General features: G+C 34.4%; 1 non-coding gene across 1 annotated transcript; it reads left to right on the forward strand.

The window, feature by feature from the left end:
* Positions 1-2,512: 2,512 nt before the first annotated feature.
* LOC140859024 (small nucleolar RNA R71) lies at positions 2,513-2,618 on the forward strand. The gene has a single exon (XR_012142424.1). It is a non-coding gene; the product is annotated as a small nucleolar RNA R71 (small nucleolar RNA).
* The last annotated feature ends 21,366 nt before the right edge of the window (positions 2,619-23,984 follow it).

The raw sequence follows: 23,984 nt of genomic DNA on the forward strand, positions 1-23,984 counted from the left end.
CCCTGAATAACCATCAAGAAAATAGAAGAAACTTTATCCTGCTAACCGTTCTAAGATTTGATAGATGAAGGGCAGTGAAAAATGGTCCTTCCTATTAACGGCATTTAGTTTTCTATAATCTATACATACTCGCCATCTAGATGATATGTGAGTGGGAAGTAGTTCATCTTTTTCATTCTCAACCACAGTAATACCTGATTTCTTAGGTACTACTTGAGTGGGACTGACCCATTTACTATCAAATATGGGGTAGATGATTCCAGCATCTAACCACTTTACCACCTCTTTCCTTACTACTTCACGTATGTTTGGGTTCAATCTCCTTTGCATATCTCGATGGGGTTTGGCATTTGCCTCAAAATGAATATGGTGCATGCAAATGGAGGGGTCAATTCCTTTTAAATCGACAATGGACCAACCGATAGCCTCTTTGTGTTCCTTCAGAATACCAACCAATTGTGCTTCCTGATTAGGGGTCAAGTCTAATGCAATGATTGTCGGGAGGGTGTCATTGGATCCTAGAAATACAAACTTGAGCATAGCAGGAAGGGATTTCAATTCTAACGTAGGTGGTGATTCTAAAGATGGGACTATTGGTGTACTGGCTAATGTGGGCAATGGCTCATACTTGATTATCCATGGAGGAGTGGTTTTATCGTGTGGTGTATCCAACAAGGTGTTAACTTCTTTCATATATCCCTCAAAGTCATACACTCCAAAGTGAGCCAAGCAAGTCTCTAAGGGGTCTGGTGCTAGAATTATGGGTGTTGCATCTTCTATAATGTCTTCTAGTGTATCTACTTCGAAGTAACTATCCATTGATGGTCCTTGGGAAACACCAAACACATTCAGTCTCAGTTTCTTATTTCCAAACGATACGTCCATGACTCCTGTCCTACAATTAATGCATGCATTTGTCGTAGCTAGGAAGGGTCATCCTAAGATAATGAGAATTTGTCTGGGGTTGCCACTTAGTTCCATGTCGAGAACCAGAAAATCAACTGGAAAGTAAAACTCATCTACCTTGACCAAGACATCCTCAAGCATTCCATATGGTTCCTTAATTGATCTGTCGGCTAATTGCAGTGTGACTGATGTAGGTTTCAGTTCTCCGAATCTAAAAAGTTCATACACCGAACTAGGTAAAAGATTCACACTTGCCCCTAAATCCAGAAGAGCTTTTTCAATGTGATAATCTCCAATAACACAGAAAATAATGGAGACTCCTGGGTCCTTAAGCTTTGGACGAGTGGCATGCTGGAAGACAGAACTAGCCTGTTCAGTGAGGTATACTTTCTTTGGGATTTGTGATCTAGATTTATGTTTTTGAGTGCATAAATCCTTCAAAAATTTGGCATAAGCAGGGACCTGTTTGATTGCGTCTATAAGGGAAAGATTAATTTGGACTTGCTTAAATAATTCCAACATCTCGTCAAGTCTTCCTCTGTTCTTATTTGTAGGAATAGGGGCATTCAGGGCATCCAAAAATGAGGCTTTGGGCAAGTAAAATGATTTCGATGCAGTTGGTTCATTCTCTATTTTAAGGTCCTCCTTGTTCTTGGGTGATTTGGCTTCAGTTAAAGGTTTAGGGTCGGTCTCATTGGTTTTACTAGTGTGTTCAATGACCTTCCCACTTCTCAGAGTCATGATTGATTTGGCATGTTCAGAAAAAGCTTCTGGGGTATTAGAGCTCTCAATCACAAATTGCCCTCTTGGGTTGCTCTCGGGTTGGCTAGGTAATTTTTCTCCTTCCCTCCTACTGAATGCAGTCGCTAGTTGACCTATTTGGGTCTCTAGCTTAGCAATGGATTGTGTGTGGGAGTTAAGGGTCTGAGTGTTGACTTCTAATCATTCTAGTACTTTCAGAACTTTTTCCTCAAAAGCTGAGCTGTGACCAGTAGTAGATGATTGAGGAATATTTTGAAATTGATGGTATGGTCCATGCCTATATGTTGGGTCCTGATATTGAGGTCGAGGTGCGGCAGGGCCAACCACTGGTTGTGGTCTCCAGGAAAAATTTGGATGGTTTCTCCAGTCGAGGTTATAAGTGTTCGAATATGGATCGTTTCCTGGTCTGCGAGCTTGTTGGACTTGAGCTTGCTGAACCTGCTCGTGCACAAACTCAAAAAATTAAGGTGCGGCTGGGCATTCACTAACAAAATGGTTCGGACTTGCACACAATGCACAAACTTCTTGGATTGGGTTAGGTGAAATCGGGGATTGTCCAGTATTTAGAAGATGGTCTAATTTTTGGAACAGTTCATCTACCTTACTGTGGATATCCATGACATTTCCAATCTGATAAATTCCACTTCTTTTTTGTTGAAGCATGGGTTGTTCTGTAAAGGTGGCAGACATATGATGTAGAAAATTTTCACTAGGTGTTTCAAAGAGCTGCCAGGCTTCATCCTCACTCTTTAGCATGAATGTCCCACCACATGATGCATCAACCATTTGTCAGTGTTTCTCTGATAGACCATCATAAAAACACTGACAAAGTTTTCATTTAGGGACAGCATGGTGTGGACATTTACAAATGAGGTCCCTTAACCTTTCCCATGTCTCATGAAAAAGTTCACCCTCCAATTGGGAAAAACTAGTGATAGCTTTTCTAATTTGATTTATTTTTCCAATTGAAAAGTATTTCTTGAGAAATTCTCTCTAAAGATAATCCCAAGTTAAAATGGTTATAGAGTCTAAGGAATTTAACCAATACTTGGCTTTGTCCTTAAGTGAGAAAGGGAACAGTTTCAACCTAAGGGCATCATCAGAGAAGTTTTAAATTTTTACTGTGAAACAAATTTCAAAAAATTCATCCAAGTGTTTGTATGGGTCCTCGTTACTAAGTCCATAGAATGATGGCAACATTTGAATAATGCTAGACTTAATCTCATATTGGGTAGCTTCTACTGGAGGTGCTTGAATGCATGGAGAGTAGGTATACGAGGATGGAGTGAAATATTCTCTCAATGAGCATGGAGGATTAGCCTCACCAGGTGTAGCCATATTTCTAACTTGGATAGTCCTAAGAGTCTTTTCTAATTCTTCGTCTAATGGTTGCAAGTCGGCTTTTAGTGATCATCGACCTAACATGCAACTAAAAGGTCTATGTAGGACTATCCTAGTTTGTTAAGAATTTTTTTTAAATTTTTTTTATTAAGAGGAGAAAAGAAGAGAGAAAAGAATTCTAAAGAAGAGATCCTAAGAAGTCCTAAAACTAATAGAAGAATTAGTTTTGGTTAGATTTTAATTACAATCAAGTTAGCACGCAGTGGACTCTCTATCCTAAAGTTACCCTAGTTCTAGACAGCTCCTAACTGTAGTTAGCCTTCAAGCCCTCCAAGTCGGAGCTTGACCAACCAACTGGCTAGGTAAGTATAAGGTTGGTGGGAGTCCCCCCGTTGCTTTTCTTAGACACCAATTAAATTGGCCAGGTCAGCGAATGGAACCAATTAAAAACTACCTTCCTTTGGGCCCAGTCGTCCCGCAAATCACTTGCCTAGACACCAGCTAGCTGACCAAGTCTAACCTGGTTCAACTCTCAGAATCACTTGTCCTAATGAGCTCGAAATCCTTAGGGTCAACATCTAATTAATTTTAGATTAAGGTCTAGGTTATGCAAATACAAGGGAGTGATTTGTGGGCCAAAGAAGGGTGATCAAATCCCCACCTTATCTTAGTTAATGGGTTGCACCCTTAAAATTAATTATGGAGATGCAATGTAAAGAAACAAAGTGTCCAATCAAGTTAGAAATTTTTATATTTGAGGTTACACTATTTTAGTTAAGTGTTATGAAATGTCAGTGGTTTTTTTTTTTCAACCGTGCCAAGGTCCTCGACAACGGTGCCAAAATTTGATGCGTAGTCATTGATTGCACCAAAAATAACTCTACTCACTACGTAGGTAGGATGAGTCGAGATCGTATCCTCAGGGACCTTGGGCTAAGTTGAGATTACAAAATAAAAGAAAGAAGCATTGTTTTGATTTAGAAAATAAATTATCTTAAAATTGATATAATTAGAAAATAAAGAGCTCGGGAGTTTTGAATTAATTTTGCACTAGTAGAGTTGTATCTCTTTTCTTTTAATTAAATAGATGTAATTAATCTTAGAAAAAATACCTATCTTTCCTCGACACACCCCATATCCATAGATCATGACATGTCTCCGAAAAGTACTAGATAAACAACTCTTCTTTCCTCAGCACACTCCGTACCCATAGATCACGGTGCATCTCCGAAAAGTAAAAATTGTTCCTAATATTAATCTAACAAGAAAGCATAAATAAAAGCATATGAAAGAGAGCAAATAAAGAACTCATGACGATTTAAATAAAAAGTATAATCTTTATTGCATATAAAGAAATACAAGAAAGTTTAGAACAATAAACCATCTCTGTGTCGATACAAAATTTTTTCTCCACTCTCGAGACTACTAGCCTAGCTGCTCATGGAGTAGTCCCTTTCTATTCCTCTATGCAAGGATCTAGAAGAATTTTTGGGCTCCCCCTCTAATGGGAGTACAAAAGCCTTTTTATAGGTGTTTGGAGGGAGGAGTTTTACATGATTTTCCGATGTGGGACTAAAGAAAATACTAAGGACTAAAAAATAGATGGATGAGATGAAAAGATCACAAGCAGATAAAGAAAATATAAATTCTTCCTCTTGAAGTATTTCCAAATATATATTTTTTCCCTTTAATTTTCAGATCCATCTGTTCGTCTGTCCCCACGAACCCCGTCGCCCACTGCCTCGCCCGCTCCTCCGCTCTCGCCCGCACTACCGCTCGCCCACGCACGCTCACGCTCGCCTGCGCCCGCGATGCCGCGCACACCCACGCTGCCGCTGCTGCTATTAGGAATCATTCTTTTTCTTTTTGATTACCAAAAAAAAACTTTTATTTCTTTAAAATGATGCCTATATCTTTTTTAGATTTCTTGCATAGTATCTTCATTTTCTATAATACCGTATGCATCCTTCTTTTATTTTAATTTTATTTTAAGTCCAACTTTCTTCAAACTTGAGTCTTTTTGATCTATGAATCGGACTCTTTGTATCGACAATCACCTTTCCTGTAAAATATAAAAAGAAACATCAAATTCTTAATAAATAAAATAAATTAACTATAATTTTCTACTTTAAATAACTTAAATTAAGTGTTTATCAACATCCAATTCTATGATAAATTTTTTTATCCAGATAGCCTCCTTAGCAGTCTCACTAGCAACAATATACTTAGCCTCAGTGATCGAGTCAGCAACAATTTGCTATTTAAAATTTTTTCAACTTACTACACTACCATACAGAGTGAACATATATTCAGATATAGATTTGCTATCATCCAGATTAGATTGAAAACTAGAATCAGTATAACCTTCTAGTTTTAAATCAGATCTACCATATATTAGAAAAATATCTTCAATCCTTCTCAAGTACTTGAGTATGTTTTTTACAGCTTTTCCGTGATCCTCCCCGGGATCAGTCTGAAATTTGCTTACAATACCTTAGACATAAGCCACATCAAGCCTGGTACATAACATAGTATATATAATTGATCCTACAGCCGAAGTATAAGGAATAGAACTCATTCTCTTTCTCTCTTCAGGTGTCTTAGGAGACATCCTTTTAGAGAGTTGTATGCGATGACCTATGGGTAAGTAATCTCTTTTACTTTTCTTCATGTTGAACCTCTTCAACATAAGATCAATGTACCTAGACTGAGACAAGCCTAGCATCCTTTTTGATTTATCCTTATAGATCTTTATACCTAGTATATAGGATTCCTCACCTAATTCTTTCATGAAAAATTTTTGTGATAGCTATGGCTTGATCGATTGCAACATTGGGATATCATTCTCAATGAGCAGTATGTCATCCCATACAAGATCAAGAAGATAATAGCACTCTCACTAATCTTCTTGTACACATGAGATTCATCGATATTTTTGATGAAGCCAAATGATTTGACTATCTCATCAAAATTGATATTTCAGCTATTCGATGCTTGTTTTAATCCATAAATGGATCTATTCAACTTGCATACCTGATTTACTCTCTCACTAGAGATAAATCCCTCTGGCTAAGTCATATAGACTTCTTCCTCAAAATTTTCATTGAAGAAGGCAGTCTTGACATCCATCTGTCAAATCTCGTAGTCATGGTATGCTGCAATAGCAAGCATTATCCAAATAGACTTGAGCATGGCTACCGATGAAAAGGTCTCTTCATAATCAGCACCTTATTTTTGTCTGAAACTTTTTGCCACCAGCCTGATCTTATAGGTCTCTACCTAGCCATCTGCTCCAATCTTCTTCTTGAAGATCCATTTGTAGCCTATTAGAGTCACACCCTCAGGCACATCAACCAAAGTTCAAACTTGATTGCTATACATGAAGTCCATTTCGGATTTCATGACATTGAGCTATTTGTCAGAGTCACTACTTATGACAGTTTTCAAATAGGTCATAGGATCATCATTCTCAATGATGTGGGATGTATTATCATTCTCAATGATAAATTTATACCTGAGTGGTACATTACGTACTCTACTTAACCTTCAGAGAGGAGGTGTGTGAAGTGACTGTACCTCAACAATAGGCACATCTGATTGAGAACTATTTTATGAATCCTAGATGAATTATAGATTTTGAACTTCCACATGTTCAACAAACCTCCCACTGCCTCCCTCTTGATAAACTATTTCTCTAAAAAAATGGTATGCCTACCAACAAACACTTTTTGTTGAGTAAGGTTGTAGAAGTAGTATCCTATACTCTCCTTGGGATAACCTATAAATCTGAATTTTTTTGATCTAGCATCCAGCTTATGTCCATCAATATTTTTCACATCAGTTGGACAATCCCAAATCTTAAGATGCTTAAAATTGATTCTTGTTTCTTTTCATATTTCATATGGAGTGCTAGAAATATATTTAGAAGATACTTTATTTAAGACATATGCTGTGGCCTCGAGAGCATTTCCCTAGAAGGATATCGGAAGATCCATAAAATACATCATGGACCGCATCATATCTAATAAGGTGTGATTTTTTCTTTTCATAATTTTATTTAATTATGAAGTATAAGGAGATATCTATTGAAAGAGTATTCTATTTTATTTCAAATAATCAAGAAACTCACTAGATAAGTATTCTCCTCCTTGATCAGATCGAAGAGTTTTAATATTTTTACCAGTTTATTTCTCAACCATTCTTTGATACTCTTTAAATTTGTCAAAGACTTCGAATTTGTATGTTATTAAATACACATATCCAACCTAGACCTATCTTCAATAAATGTGATGAAGTAAGAGTATCCATCTCTAACTTGAGTCGACATTGGACCACAAACATCAATATGTACAAGGTCCAATATGTCACTTGCCTTCTCTTTATGTCCAATAAATGGAGTCTTGATTATATTTTTTATGAGATAAGATTCACAAGTTTCATATGGTTCATAATCATAAGGATCAAAAAAATTATCTTTGTATAACTTGTTAATTCTTGACTCATTTATATAACCAAGTCGACCGTGCCAGAGATATGTGACATTCATATCCTCTCCTTTCTTTTCTTCATATTATCACTATAAAATATTTTATCATTAAGTGAAAGAAATAAAAGACCATTATCAACAAAAGTACTTCTATAATATTTGTTAGAAAAATATATATAACAACCATTGCTCTTTGCTTTTATTTCAAAATCTTGTTCCAATAATAATGGTATAGAAATAATATTTTTAACAACATTAGGGATATAATAACAGATCTTGAGTTTCAAAATTTTATCTGAAGGTAACTTCAAAATTTTGATTCCTATGGCTTCGATCTGAATGGACTCTCCACTAGCACCGAACAGTTCGAAGTCACCTTTATTCAGACTCTTTATTTCCTGTAGATCTTGCAATGATTTGCAAAGGTGGGAATGACAGGCAGTATCTAATACCCAAGAATCTAAAAATGAAGTACTTAATGATAAGTTAGTTTGTATCATATACAAATCTTTAGCAATATTTGCCGATTTCACAGTAGCAAGGTATTCCTTGCAATTTCTCTTCCAGTGGCCCTCCTTGCCATAGTGATAGCAAATACCTTTGGTAGAGACCTTCTTCACCTTCTTCTTAGAGATGCCAGCCTTAAGATTCAACTTTTTCTTAGAACTCTTTTTTATCTTCTTCTTGTTGATCTTATCAACAAAAAGTATCGAAGCCTTTTCATCCTTGAAATGACTCTCTGCTGTTTTCAACATGTTCAGCAGCTCTGGCAGGCTGATATTCAGTTTGTTCATATGGTAATTTATAACAAACTGAGAAAAAAAATCAGGAAGAGACTACAGGATCAAATCTTAGCTCAGTTCACCATCCATGGCAAAGTCCAGCTATCCCAGATGAGTGATCAAATCAATCATCTTCAGGATATGTATTTGCACAGAGGTGCCTTCAGTCATGCGGACACAGAACAACTACTTTGATATCTCATATCGAGCAGTTCAGTTTTGTTCCCCATATAACTCCTTAAGATTAAGGAGTATAGAGGAAACATTCATGTCTTTATGCTGCCTCTGAAGCTCGTTACTCATGTAGACAAGCATGATGCATTTGACAGTCACACTGTCATCTTTTCACATCTTGTATGTGGCCCTTTTCTTCTCGAAAGCATCTTTTCCAAGTGAATCTAGTGCAGGTGTATCCAGAATATAGGAGACTTTCTCCTGAGTGAGAACAATTCTCAAATTTCTTAACCAGTACACATAGTTAGGTCCAGTCAATTTGTTTGCATCTAGTATGCCTCTAAGTGATAGTGAGGATGCCATATGTATAGTTAATCTATAATAACAAGAACACAATATAAGCGGATAACTCATGATGATAAGTACAACTAGATTAAGACTTTTATCTAATTGTGTCTCCTACTATTTTATCGAACTTCATAGCCCTCAAGTATGAAAATTGAGAAACATAATAATATTTTTAAGTGAGGTTGAGATCCCTATTCCTCACAAACACCTTGTGGATAGCACAATAAGTATTTATAAGTTCAAGAGTAGGTAACATTTTATCAATTATACCTCTATAATTTTTAATATTTTTCTCTCTGGCCTCTAGATCATATATAACCTTGTGGATAGCACAACAAACTATAGTGTTCTAGTTAAGTTGACCTTTCAATCCCATATGATCATACTTAAACAACGCTGCCCTTGTGGATAGCACAACAAAGCAACATAATTCAAAATATGCCATAAGCATCAAAATGCATTTGATCAACATCATGTCAATTTCTATAGTAAGCCTTATGGATAACACAATAAGCTCACTAACATCTTGACATACTCTATTGACCAAATTTGAAGGAAGACCCTTACAATGTCTACATCACTAATCAATCTAAGTTCAAAATTCAACAAGACCAAATTAACCAGGTCAGTAGATGGGAGGCTCCCCGTAGCTTTTCTTAGATACAAAAAAAGTTGGCCAGGTCAGCATACAAACCTAATTAGAAAATCATCTTTCACACTTTTTTCCATACTAATTGGTCAAAAGAATTTGACTTTTGATATGAAAGTGAATCCCGACATTACAACTTAATATAATTTTTAAGAGGATATTTGAACTGATCTCGGCACATCCTAACTACGACTACATAAAATATACTTTACATATTATGTAATATGACATGTAATCATAAATTATAATAGCAATCATATAATTATGCCAAAAATCATATAAGAGTGCAATTCAAGTCATAACATAGGACAAGTAAATTGAAATAATAATGCAACCCCTAATCATATTAGGCAAGCAAAATACCCTTAACCATGTATCGATTTAAGCATCACACTACCATGATAATATAAATTTTAAATTATCATAAATTTATAATTTTAATAAATAAAATTTAAATCATGGTACATATAAAGTCAAAACTATTTTTTTGATTTTAAAGATTGATGCTAAAAATCGAAGCAATATTCTTGGCAATATATGAACAAGAATAATTCTATGCTACTACTTTGCACTTATTTGATTGAATTAGACAAGGATGATTCTGATACCACTGTTGGATTCTACCCACATAGCGAAAAGTGATTTTTTAAATTTTAAAACCAAACAAATCAATAGCTTTAACATATAAAACTATCGAGCTAAAACCTAAATCTTAGGATCACCTTGCCGATGTCGATCAAAACAAAACAAGCATGCAAAAGGGATAGAATTTTTACTTTCACCAAAATGATAATATAGCACATTGGTGATCTCTACGAGTCTCCAAAGTAGAAGCCCTCCAATGGTGATCCACACAAATGTTGGCCAAGGTCCTTCCTAACTGGTGCACCGCCGCAACCTTGTCTTCTCAAGAACACTGCCGGCTTCGAACTCAAAGAATGATCGCATCAAAACTCAGTCATCTCTAAATTTGCCATCAAGATCATGCCAAGAAGATACTCTTCAGATGTCTCATGATCTAGAATTTGATTTTTAGCTCCAACATATAAAAAAATCAAACCCTAGGGCACACTAGCAACACTTGCTAATTCTCTCACCACCCTTCTTACAACTTTTGCCACTCAATTTCTCCTTGTCTTTTTCTTAAATTTTTTTTTAGAATTTTTTCACTAATTGACACATCTCTTATCTCTAGTTACACCTAAATTCCTAGTAGCTAGGCCATGTGGGATGTCCCATATATATAAGGGACCAAGAGATGTGTCATGGGACCAAGGGGCGCCAACCTTTGGCGCTCCACTTTCTCATGCAGTGAATAAATTCATCATGTGGAATTATGGCACAAGAGAGTCTTTACATAGAAGGACTCTTCCTCTTCTACATGCCATAAAAATTACATCTTTAATTGGCATTAAATCATAAGAGATCAAATTGAGAAATTAAGGCAATGTGTTAAGATAAGAGTCTTCATGAAGGACTCTTCATCTTCACATGCTAAAATGAGTGGGGCGGTAATTAATTTTTGATGTGGCATCTGGTGGCCACAAAGGAGTCCTTCTCCACTTAAAATTATTTCAAGTTGGGTAGAAAACTAATTAAGATAGATCCAATCCCATTAGATCAAAGACAACTGGTCTAGGTTAGCTCAAACACTTTGATCTAAACCAATTTAGGAACTTGGGTTAATACAATATGCTAGCATATCAAATTAACCCTTAAAATTTATATTAAACTCTAATTAAATCAGATCAAGATCAAATCTCAAAGTGTGTAATCCATTAGATTCCAAATCTAGCCAGCAATGGATCAAGACTTTCAACATAATCCTAATCGGATGAGATTAGGTCACCCGAAGAGTCCCAATCAACTAGGACTCTTCTTAATTGATTTCATAATTAAACTCTTTTAATTCTAATGAGTCCATAAGTTAAGATTGATGTCTAGTAATGTGTCATAATTATCTCAAAAATTTAAAATTTTGATGAAAAATTATCAAAATATCCTTCAATGGTAAGTTACCATGTAATTCAATCCTTTAGTCAAACAATATCTCAGATGAACTGTGGATGTGAAAAATATCAAATCCAACTACTTATCTTTATATTCTCGATTTGAAGGTGATGATTCAGTTGATAATATATTAAAAACTCTTTTCTAATTATTATCCTACTTTGGCCAAATACTTCCAGAATCACCGACCTATGAGATCACATAAGATGTTCGCTCCTCTTATTAGGAGTGACTGATCCCTTATTGATCACTCACAACCTCCATGCACATTTCACCACATATAGAATACCTCATATAAAGATCAAAGAATCAAGTTAGGAAGTGAACCAAAATATGGATCCATGTACATAAGGTACCTTGGTAATCTCAAGTCAAAGGATCACTTACACAACTCCCACTAGAGAATCATCAGTTGACATATAAATAAGACTCCATCTGATATTCTCTCACAGGTCTATTCAGTGAACTCATTCTCTAATAAGCACCTATATCCGTGTATTAGTGTCACCACATAAGTGATTGTGAGATCAACCATCCTCATTTTTGAGCATACATAGGATATGCCAATCGTATTGGTAACATTGATCTCTGACTCAATGAACCAACGATTAAAAATATTTTAGGTCATAGCTATTAAAGATTTAGGTCTCACTGGCATGATCTCATCACGATCCTAAAATTATTGTCCAGACCTAAGGGATTCATTATAATCTTAAAAATAATAAGATGCAGCATATAATGAATCAAAAAAGATCTATTTTATTAATAATATAAATATCAATTATATGAGTCTAAACGATAAATTTTAGAAAATACCTTATCACATTCCATATACGATTAGCTTGTAGGGCATTATTCTTTTAGAGAACTCATTAGACTCCATCGTCAGTCATATGTTAGATTAGCTCGACTCGAATTCATTTATGAATCTCGTGAAAATTCTTTTTCAGTATTCACACTTGCTCTAATCAAAGACTTTCTAAACTCAATCTCGTGAATTGTATAAGACTTCTCCTTTTCTATCAAGGTCAATAGATTCTATCTAGATGCACCCTACTCCAAACAGCGAATCTAAATTTAATGTAGCCAACATACACAGTAAGGGCCCGAATAGCTAGAGACCAAAGGAACGTGTAGTTAAACTCAATAGCCTCGCTGTGAATAGTCGATGACACTACAGGTCAAAGGACCACTCACACCACTACAGCATAGAGATAACCACTGACGAGTGAGTAGACATCCAAGTGATTTCTCATGTTGGTCATGCTTAGTGTAAGTTGTTCTCTAATAACCACCCGCATCCTCACCCCAATACCCTTACACTGCAAATCCGAGACTCATCTGTCCATAAGGGAGGTGAATCATGCACCAATCTCGAATGAATTGATCACTGTCCTCCGTGATGATCTTTTGATCGAAAGCATTTAGAAACTAACCACAAATAATATATCTCAAATTTTTAACACTTTGAAAATATATAAAATTATTTTTGTTAATTTTTAGGACAAATCATGAACACATAAACATGATTGAAAAATGAAAGCTCTTTATTAATATAAAAATATACAAGTATAAAATTAAATCTTAAAATTATAAAAATGTATCAGCCAATTATTGGCTTTTAGGGAACATATCTTACACATATATCCAAACCTTGACTTATCATCAATAAATATGATGAAGTAAGAGTATCCTCCTCTGACCTGAGTCGACATTAGACCATAAACATCAGTATGTACTAGATCTAAAATGTCACTCGTCTTTTCTCTATATCCAGTAAATGAAGTCTTGGTCATCTTACCTACGAGACAAGTTCATAAGTTTTATATGATTCAAAATCATAAAGATCAAAAAATTTATCTTTGTATAACTTATTAATTCTTGACTCATTTATATGATCAAGATAATGCCAGAGGTATGTAACATTCACATCTTCTCTTTTTTTTCTTCATATTATCAACATGAAGTACATTATCATTAAGTGATAAGAATAAAAGACTATTATCAATATAAGTATTTCCATAAAATTCATTAGAAAGATAAATAGAACAACCATTGCTTTTAGCTTTTATTTCAAAATCTTATTCTAATAACAGAGGTACAGAAATAATATTTTTGATAATTTTAAAAATATAATAACAGGTCTTTAGTTTTAAAACTTTATCCGAAGACAACTTCAATACCTTGGTTCCTATGGCTTCAGTCTGGATGGATTCTCTACTAGCATTGAACAGCACGAAGTTATCTTCATTCAGATTCTTTATTTTCTGTAGATCCTGTAATGATTTGCAAAAGTATGAGCCACAGGTAGTATCCAATATCCAAAAATCTAAAGTTGAAGTACTTAATGATAATTTTGTTTGCATCATATACAAACTTTTAGCAATATTTGCTTTCTTGTGTTTCAAAGTTGGAAGGTATTCCTTGCAATTCCTCTTCCAGTACCCATCTTTGCTGCAATAATAGCAAGTACCCTTGGTGGAGACCTTCATCTTCTTCTTCAAGATGCTAGCTTGAGAGTTCATCTTTTTCTAAGAACCCTTCTTATCCTTCTTCTTGGAGATCTTATCTACAAGAAGAACTGAAGCCTTTTTACCCTTAAAATAGCTCTCTGTTATTTTAAGCATATTCAGTGGTTCGACAGTCTAGTATTCAGTTTATTCATATGGATGTTAATGACAAACTGTGAGAAGGAATCAGAAAGTGACTGCAGGATCAAATCCTGACTGAGCTCACCATCCATGGTGAAATATAATTATCCCAGATGAGTGATTAGATCAATCATCTTAAGGACATGAGTTTACACGGACGTGCCTTCACCTATCTTGGCACAGAACAACTGCTTAGATATCTCATATCTAATAGTTCAGCTTTGTTCTCCATATAACTCCTTTAAATTAAGGAGTATGGAAGGAACATCCATGACTTCATGCTGCCTCTGAAGCTCATTATTTATGGAGACAAGCATGATATATTTGACAGTTACACTGTCATCCTGCCATATTTTATATGTGGTTCTTTCCTCCTCCAGATGTATCTTCTCTGATCATATCGGAGCAGGAGTATCAGTATATAGGAGACTTTCTCCTATGTGAAAACTATTCTCAAATTTCTTAATCAGTTCACATAATTTGATCCAATCAATTTGTTTGCATCTAGTATGTCACATAATGATAGTGAGAATGCCATTATGCAATTAATCTATAATAACAAGAATACTATATAAGCGGACAACTTATAATGACAGGAATAACTGGACTAGATCTTTTATCTAATTGTTACTCCCACTATTTTATCGAATATTATAGCCCTCTAATATGATAAATGAGAAACTTCTTATCAATTTTTTAAGTGAGATTGAGATCCCTATTCCTCATAAATACCTTATGGATGGCACAACAAGTATTCATAAGTTCAAGGGTAGGTAACTCTTTATCAATTATACTTTATACAATTCTCAATATTTTTCTTGCATCTAGATTACTCATAATCTTCTGGATAGCATAACAAACTATAGTGTTCTAGTTAAGTTAACCCTTCATTCCTATATGGTCATACTCAAACAATGATGTCCTTGTGGATAGCACAATAAGACAATACTATTCAAATATGCCATAAGCATCAGTATATACTTAGTCAACATCATACTAATTTTCATAGTAAGCCTTATGGATAGCACCACAAGCTCACTAAGATCTTGACATACTCTATTGACTAAGCATGAAGGAAGACCTTTATAGTGTCTACATCACTAATCAATCTAAGTTCGAAACTCAATTAGACCAAATTGATCAGGTAAGTAGGTGGGAGACTCTCCGTAGTTTTTCTTAGACACCAATATAGTTGGCCAGGCCAGCATACAGATCTAATTAGAGAACCACCTTTAATACTTATCTAGACACCAATTGATCAAATAAATTCAACATTCAATTTACAAGTGAATCCCAACACTACAACTTAATTTAATTTTTATAGAGGGTCTTAGACTGGTCTCAGTACATCCTAACATCTACATAATATGTAACATACATATGACAATTTATACTATACAACATGCTTTTTAAGTTATAATATCATTCATATTATCATGCCAAAAATGATTGCTAGAATCACAAAAGGTGTATAAATAATTTTGACTTAACATATAATAAATTCAGTCAACTTACTAAACCTTAATTGAATTAGGCATGTATATACAATGCACCCTTAATCAAAATGATTTAAGCATCAAACTACCATGAACCATAAAATTTTAGATTATAGCAAATTCTAAATTTAATAACTAAAATTTAAATTCATGCTTCAAATAAGGTCAAAAATAATTTTTGATTTTAAGACAATGCTAAAAATCAATACAGTATATTGGCATTATATGAATCAGATCAAATCTATACTATAACTTTGGCACTTATTTGATCGAATCTAATAAGGATGGCTCTGATACCACTATTAAATTTTGATCATACAATGAAATATAAATTTTTAAAAAATTTTAACATGCATATCAAAAGCTTTAACAATTAAAAGTAACCGACCGAAAAGCAAACCCTAGAATCACTTTATAGATGTCGAACAAATCAAAACCAAGCATGCAAAGAGTTAAAAATTTATACTTTCTAAAATAAGAAATATGATAAAATGATGATCTCTATGAGACTCCAAAGTAGAAATCCTCCAATGGTGATCAACACGAAAGATGATCAAGGTTCTTCCTAACCGATGCAGTGCCGCAGTCTTTTCTTCACAAGTATGCTACCAGTTTTCTTCTCAAAAAATAATCGCACCAACATCTATTTGCCTTCGATTCCTCCACTAAGACCATGCTAATAGAGTTTTCTCTAAAAATCTTGCAACCTAGGATTTGATTTTGTACTTCAATACATAAAAAAATCAAACTCTAGGACAAGCACACCACACTTGCCTTTTTTCTCACCTCTTTTCTTTCTATTTTTTCACACAATTTTCTTATCTTTTTGCTCTAATTTTTTTCTAACCTTTTCCTCTTTTATTGCACACCTAAAAACTGATTTTTGTAGGATTTTAACCCATGTGGGATGTCCCATATAAATATGGGATGGAGGAATGGTAGGGAGTCCTAAGAGGCGCCAACTCTTGACACTCCACATTTCCATACGGAGAATTAAATCTTCGATGAATTAATTGATGCAGAAGAGCCTTCATATAGAAGCACTCCTCCTCTTCTACACCTCATAAATTCTTTAAATTAATTTAGATTGTGACAATTAACGAATGAGTGGATAAATAGGAGGCGGTTAGGTGCCTTAATACAGAAAGACTCTTCCTTCTCTTAGGCACCAATAAATATGGGGCGGTAATAAATAAATGGCATGGACCTAGTGGCATGGAGGTCTCCTTTTTCATCTAAAATACTTTCAAGATAAGAAAATAAATCAAATAAATTGGACGTAATCTAATTAGATCAAAGGCAATAGGTTAAGACTAGCTCAAATTCATTTGAACTAACCTAATTTGGAACTCGAGTTAATACAATGTGCTAGCATATCAAATTAATACCTAAAATTTATATTAAATTTTAATTAAATTAAATCATGATCAAATTCCAAAGTGTGTGATCCATTGGATTCTAAATCTATCCAGCAGTGGACTCAGGCCTTTGACCTAACCCTAATCTGATTAGACTAGATCAGCTAAATTGCATTAATTATCTAGGACTCTTTCTAATTAATTTTTGAATTAAATTTTTTTAATTCTTACGAGTTTACAAGTCAAGATTAATATTTAGCAATATGTCATGACTATCTAAAAAAGATGAAATTTGATGAAAATATCAAAAATATCCTTCAGTGATAAATTATCGTGTAATTCAATCCTTCAGTCATACAATACCCCAGATGAGTTATGGACATGGAATCATGTCAAGTCTAATTGCTTATCTAAATATATTTCGATCAAAAGATGATATTTCAATTAATGATACCTAAGAAATCTCTTTTTAATTACCATCCTATTTTAACCAAAAACTTCCAAAATCATCAATCTATGAGATCACATAGGATGTTCGCTCTCCTTATTAGGAGTGACCGATCCTTTATTGACCACTCACAACCTTCATGCATACTTTATCATATCTAGAACACCCCACACAAGGATCAGAGAGTCAAGTTAGAAAGTGAACCAAAATATGAATTCATGTAGAAAAAGTACCATGGTGATCTCAAATCAAAGGATCACTTGTACAACTCCCACTAGAGAACAACCAGCTATATGTAAATAAGACTCCATCAAATATTCTCTCACAGGTCAATTCAGTGAACTCATTCTCTAATAAGCACTCACATTCTTGTATTAGAGTCGCCACACAAGTGATTGTGAGATCAACCACCCTCACCACTGAGCATACATAGGATGTGCTAGCCTTACCGATATCATTGATCCTCGACTTAATGAACCAATGGCTAAAAATATTTTAGATCAGAACTATCAAGGATTTAGAACTCAATGGTGTGATCTCATCACGACCCTTGATGTGTCTTAAATTTATCACAAGTGCACGGTGTGCAATGTAGCACATCCGATGAGTATGAATCGATCCCACGAAGAATTAGATTTTTAAAGTGTGTTCAAATATTTGCTCAAGTGAGTTTTAAAGAAAAGGATGAGAGATTGTTTGTTGGATTACTAACTATCAAAGCAATAAATTAATTAATTATAAAGATAAATAATCTAAAAGATCTAGGGCTTTTGAATCCACTAAACCAATGAATTAGAAAATCTTCCTATGATTTTTCTTATAATGTCTCTTGATTAAGGTGTAAAACATAAACAAGCATGGATCATGAAGAGATTTAACACAACTATGATCCATCCAGTATTTTACTTTCATCCTAATTAAGAGATTTTTTTTGTCAACCACTTCTCTTGTGTTACCCAAGTATAGGCTATGAAGAGACTCAAACACAACTATAATCCATCAAAGTTTATACAAGAAAGGAGAAGAAAGGATTTAGAGATTTGTGAGCCTTCTACTAATCATCCCCTCTTGCACCAAATCAAGCATAGAGTATGAAGGAATTCTGACCTAATGATAGCCCATCAAGTCTCTTGGTAAGAGAGATGAAGGGAGAAGGACTCTAAAAACTAAAAGTTCAAAAAGAAAAATTCAAAGAAGAAAGCTGCTATTCATAGTCTAGCTTTATCGCAAACCTCAAAAGAATTGTTTATCCAGATATAATTTGATTTGAAGCTCGAAAAAAATAAAATAAAATAAAATCTTATACTACTTGCTGGAATTTAACTTGCAAAAATTAAAAATTACAGAATTAAAAGATGTAAAAATTTAAACTATTCTATTACAGAAATTAAAATTATAAAAATTAAATAAAAAAACTAATTTATTATTGAATAAAGATTCTGATACAAAAATCTTTAACTCCTAAGCCATTAATGAGATTTGAAGTTAGAACAAAAAATAAAAATAAAATAAAACTCTCTCACAGAATCTGGCTTCTCTTCCTCTCTTGTCTTGGGGCCAACCTCCCCCAGGTTGACTCTCCTTCTCGTCTGTTGGAAGGATGGAAGAAAATGAAAACTAGGGGTCTAAGAGACCAAGAAGGAGTGGAGATAGGGTTTTGGGTAGAACAAAACCGACAAATACTAAAGCTTGAGAAAAGATCAGATGATCTCCAAGAGGTGGTATGTGGGTTTTTTTATAGGCATAGATAGATAAAAGATTTTTATATGTTTTAGATATGGGACTAATGAACTAGAGAAGGTATTTATTTTCTTTTAAAAAATTTCTTCTTCTGTCCCATCATTCGTCCTAGCCATCCACATCGTGTAAAGATCGCGTTGTCCCCATGTCTATTTTTTTTTCTTCGCACTCGTACACCAGGGGCTGCTCACACCTACTTCACATCAATCGTTCGCTGCTGAAATTTTTCTGCTTTCGTTCCCAACGCTGAACCCGTTTGAATTGCATTTGGACCCACACACAGCGCACATCGCATCGCCACACCTAAGTCGCACTCCAAGCTTCATCCGAACCCAGCTCACTCATGTGAAACCCAGCTTACTATTTCCTCTTTTATTACTTTAAATGCCATGGAACGCTTTCCTCTCAAAGCCCAGGGTCATCCAGCCACTCCCAGCCACATGTGGGTTCCCTTCCTTCTCTACTTTTTGAATTTTTGTCTCCGCTGGCTTCTTTCCATTCTAGCCTTGCTGATGCCTTGTTTGCATTCTAAATTCTTCCCACCTTGCCTTACTCCACGCAGCCCATGGAGCCCATGTTTGCTTTTCACCTCCTCTTGCTGCCACATGGTTTTCATTTGAATTCCTTCCTCATGCTGCCGCCTTGTGCACCCGCTTCCCCGTGTTTGCTCACGTCACCACATGCTACTGCCTCATTTGAATTCTTTGCTCCTGCTGGCTTGCTCCAAGTTGCTGATGCATTGTGCACCGTGATATGTTCTGTACATCGTGTCATGGATCAACAGTTCATTTGGTTTTGTGCCCAACTCCGGACCCATTGCATTTGGCTTGATCCAAAACTTGGACTCGGACTCAATCTCCGAGTAGGATTTTTTTACAAATAATGAATTCTAACTTTCTAACCAATGATATTTGAAAAATAATAAAAAAAATATTAAATTTAAATAAAATAAATTAATTACCACAAGAATTGATTCTTCTAATGTAAATTTAGCATATCTATAACACCTTCCAACTTATTCATTGCTAATCCCTTAACAATGCAGTATAAATTTTTTTTTTAACAATATTTCATTAAGATCCTCCTTTACAAAAATAGATCTAGAATTGAAAGTTAAAAAGTTTAGCAAGTATTCTTAACTAAATATTGAGTTTTAGAAGTAAATTTCATAATCAGTACAATCAGAAACTTCCTTAGAATATATTTAAAGATCTACAGTACTTATATTTGTGATGACTAATTTAGTATTTGAGTGCTGACTTGTAAAGGACAAATGTATCTTCTCTTATCATCTTATTTCGATTAATTTTTTATACACCTCCAAATAAAGTTCATGAATTAAGATAGCTTTTACATTGCCTTTTTTTCTCCTTTTTTTTTTTGTACTGAGCATCCTGACCTTCCCTTCACTATTTGATGCAAATCTCCACACTTGACTTAGATATACAAATTTGATTACTAAGCTTGGAGCAATCCATATATACTCTGTATTTTGTACTTTTATTTTAGACAGATAGCTCTTTTCTCAAATTCAAGTTTTTGATTGGGGTGTATATCAATCATCAATTTTAAGTGATAATTAAATCCTCAATTGGTCTTATAATCAACACCTATTTTGCCTTGTCAGTGTGCATGTGTAGTTAGAAGTGCTAATAGCCTTTATATGATCTAAGTAGGCTGCTAAAAGTCTGTCCAACTAATCTACTCCTTAATTTGCTACAGTCATTAGCAAATACTCTCTAACTCTTATTATTTTTTTCTAGTCTATTTTGCTCAAGATTCTCTTTCTTGACACATAGTTTATTCAAGTTTTCTTTTAAGAGAATTTTTTTTAAATTTCAAAGATTTTTAAGAGGTATATTTTTTTAAATTTTTTAAAAATATTTTTAGAAGATTTTTTCTACCTTCTAACTTAAATATCATTATCTCTAGTGAAGGAGAAAAAAATATAATACAAGAAAAAAAAATAAAGATGTCACTTAGTGAATATGTGTTCTATGTTGAAAGTGATCTGGTGCGATGTTGGCTTAAAAATCCAAAGCCCAAAGATGGATATCTCTATTTATTCAATAGAAAAGATATTAATTTAAAAAAATTAGATTGCCTCCCAGAAACACTAAGTTTAATATCTTCAGCCAGACAAAATATTGCAAGCAAATTAATCGAGATAAGTTGATTCATAGAGAACCATGGCTTCATCAAAAGATTCTTTGGGCAGTTCCAAGAATAGTTTTAATCTTTGACCATTAACTTTAAACACAGCACCATTGTTTAGATTTTTAATTTCTACAACTCCATTTGGAAAGACTTCTTTAACTAAGAATGATTATGTCCATCTAAACCTAAGCTTTCCAGAAAATAGGTGTAATCTAGAATTGTATAAGAGAACTTTTTGTCCAGAAGTAAAAGATTTTTTCATAATTACTTGATCATGGAATACTTTGGTTCGTTCCTTATACACCCTAGCATTCTCATAAGCTTTATTTTTAAGTTCCTCTAATTCATTAATTTGAAGCTTTCTATGATTTTTTGGCTATATCCAAGTTCATATTTAAATTTTTAATGACCAACATGGCTTTGTGCTCTAGCTCAATAGGCAAGTGGCAAGATTTTTCAAACACAATCCTATAAGGAGACATTCCTAGGTTGGTCTTGAAGGCGGTTCGGTATGTCCATAGTGCATCAACTAGTTTAAGGATCAGTCCTTTCTATTGGCATTAATAGTCTTCTCTAGGATTTGTTTGATCTATTTGTTGGATACTTCTACTTGTCTACTAGTTTGAGGATGATAAGGTATGGCCAACTTGTAGGTGACATTATATTTTTTCATTAATATGGCAAAGGGTCGGTTGTAAAAGTATATCCTCCGATTACTAATGATTGCTCTAGGAGTGCCAAATTGAGAGAAAATATTTTTTTTTCAAAAATTTTATAACCACTTTGCTATTTGTAGATCTACAGAGAATAGCTTCTACTCACTTTGATATTGGAAATTGTGTCGTACGTATAACGATTGAATTCCTCTTTGTATATGAATTATTGATAAATGAATAAAAATTATTCTAGTATTTTTCATCACAAAGTAACATCTTTGTTGAACTCTTATGCTGTGATGAAGTCCTTAGAACTATGCTAGAGTATGATAAAGAGAGAATTTATCGTATAGTTCTTAAACATATTCGTAACCAAATGATATGTCATTACAGAATGATGACATTTATCGAGTGGAGATCGTTGTATGCCATATGGTTTGGTTATCCTCTTAATCAAGGAGTATGGTGACACTGATATGGCATACAGGTGAGATGTAGGAGTATATCATCATTGAACAAGTGACTCACCTACTGAGCATTCTGCTGTCAAGAGGTGCTCGCGAAGTACATAGGTATAAGTGTCCTCCAGACCTGAGATCACTATAGTGACTTGCAAGTAACTCACTGTGCTTTGGTGTTGGATTATCTGGATTTCTAATGTAGTGATGGAAAGCTACTGGGTACCGTCAAATACTTGTGAAGTCTGTGTGTGGATCAAGATGGGATTGATCCCTCCAAATTATTAGAGTTGATGTATCACTGTATTTCAATTTAGCAAAGCCTTAGCCAGGATAATCTATGAGATAGATTTGAAATGTTAAAATACAATACGGATGAAGCAATCTCAGTTGATAGTTAACCTGAGACCATCCTAGAACATCTAGGGTCAAAAAGATGAATTATGCGGTAACCATGTGTATGGATTCTAAAATATTTTTTTATGATAATTTGACCTATCTGGACATCGAAAACTATTGTTAGATGGTATCTCAATTAGTACAGGAATTGATTCTTGTGCTACCGGCTTAGTATTTGAACCTATAGAATCATGCACACAAGTCAGACAAAGTATGAAGGAATTGGCCTATGTTTATATGTCTAATTTGAAAGTATTTGACTTGATTGAACATATAAGCTAATTTGATTGAGAATTAAGTTATGGGTCAAATAGGATTGAAGAGTTGACTATGTCTAGATAGCACTACATATAAGGTTTAGGTTCAATCCTGGTGATGAATAGTTTCTGATCTATGATCCATGGAGCATATGAAAGATTGAATTTAAATGCTGATTAATTTTAGATTAGATCTGAATTAATTAGACTTAATTTAGTTCAAAATCTAAGTTAGACTTGGTATAAAAATTTTAAAGAGTTTGGGATTGATAGCCTTTCAAAATTATTTCGAACCAGCTTCGAATTGGATTCGAATCGGATCTGTTTTAATGAGATATGAAAATTCTCACTTGTACTAAAATTTTTCTCTCATGTGGACTGACCAACATTGAGAATGGTGCTAGTTTGGGGCATCCCGTGTGGGTGAGGGAGTGGGTGCAAATTGGTTGTCATAAGTAATGATAGTTCTATCTCATGTAGGAATCCTTTTTTCATAAGTATTGGACTAATTCAAATTAGTTTTGAGTTAGGACTCCTATACTTACTGAGTCATGAGAATCATCTATAAATAGAGAGGATCCCAACCTATGGATGTATAGTAAACCAATTAGATTGAGAGAAAAGAGAAAGAGAGAGAGGCGTGAGAAGAGAAAGAGGTCCCTTCTTCTCTTTTGGCCTCTCCCCTTGTTGCCGCCCCTTCTCCTTTGGACATGGGCTTTCTTTGGACATCCCACCTGCTAGTGTGAGATGTCACACCAGTGCATCTTCTTCCTCATTTGATTGGATTGTGAAGGCGATTGAATTGGAGTTCATCCTGCTTTTCTATGGCATCTAACGTGCATGCGAAGTAGAAGGTCTGCACATCCAAACCTCTATGAAGGTTTATATCAGATTATTTGAGATTTG

This window comes from Elaeis guineensis, chromosome 6 (assembly GCF_000442705.2).
Source record: "Elaeis guineensis isolate ETL-2024a chromosome 6, EG11, whole genome shotgun sequence".
NCBI lineage: Eukaryota > Viridiplantae > Streptophyta > Magnoliopsida > Arecales > Arecaceae > Elaeis > Elaeis guineensis.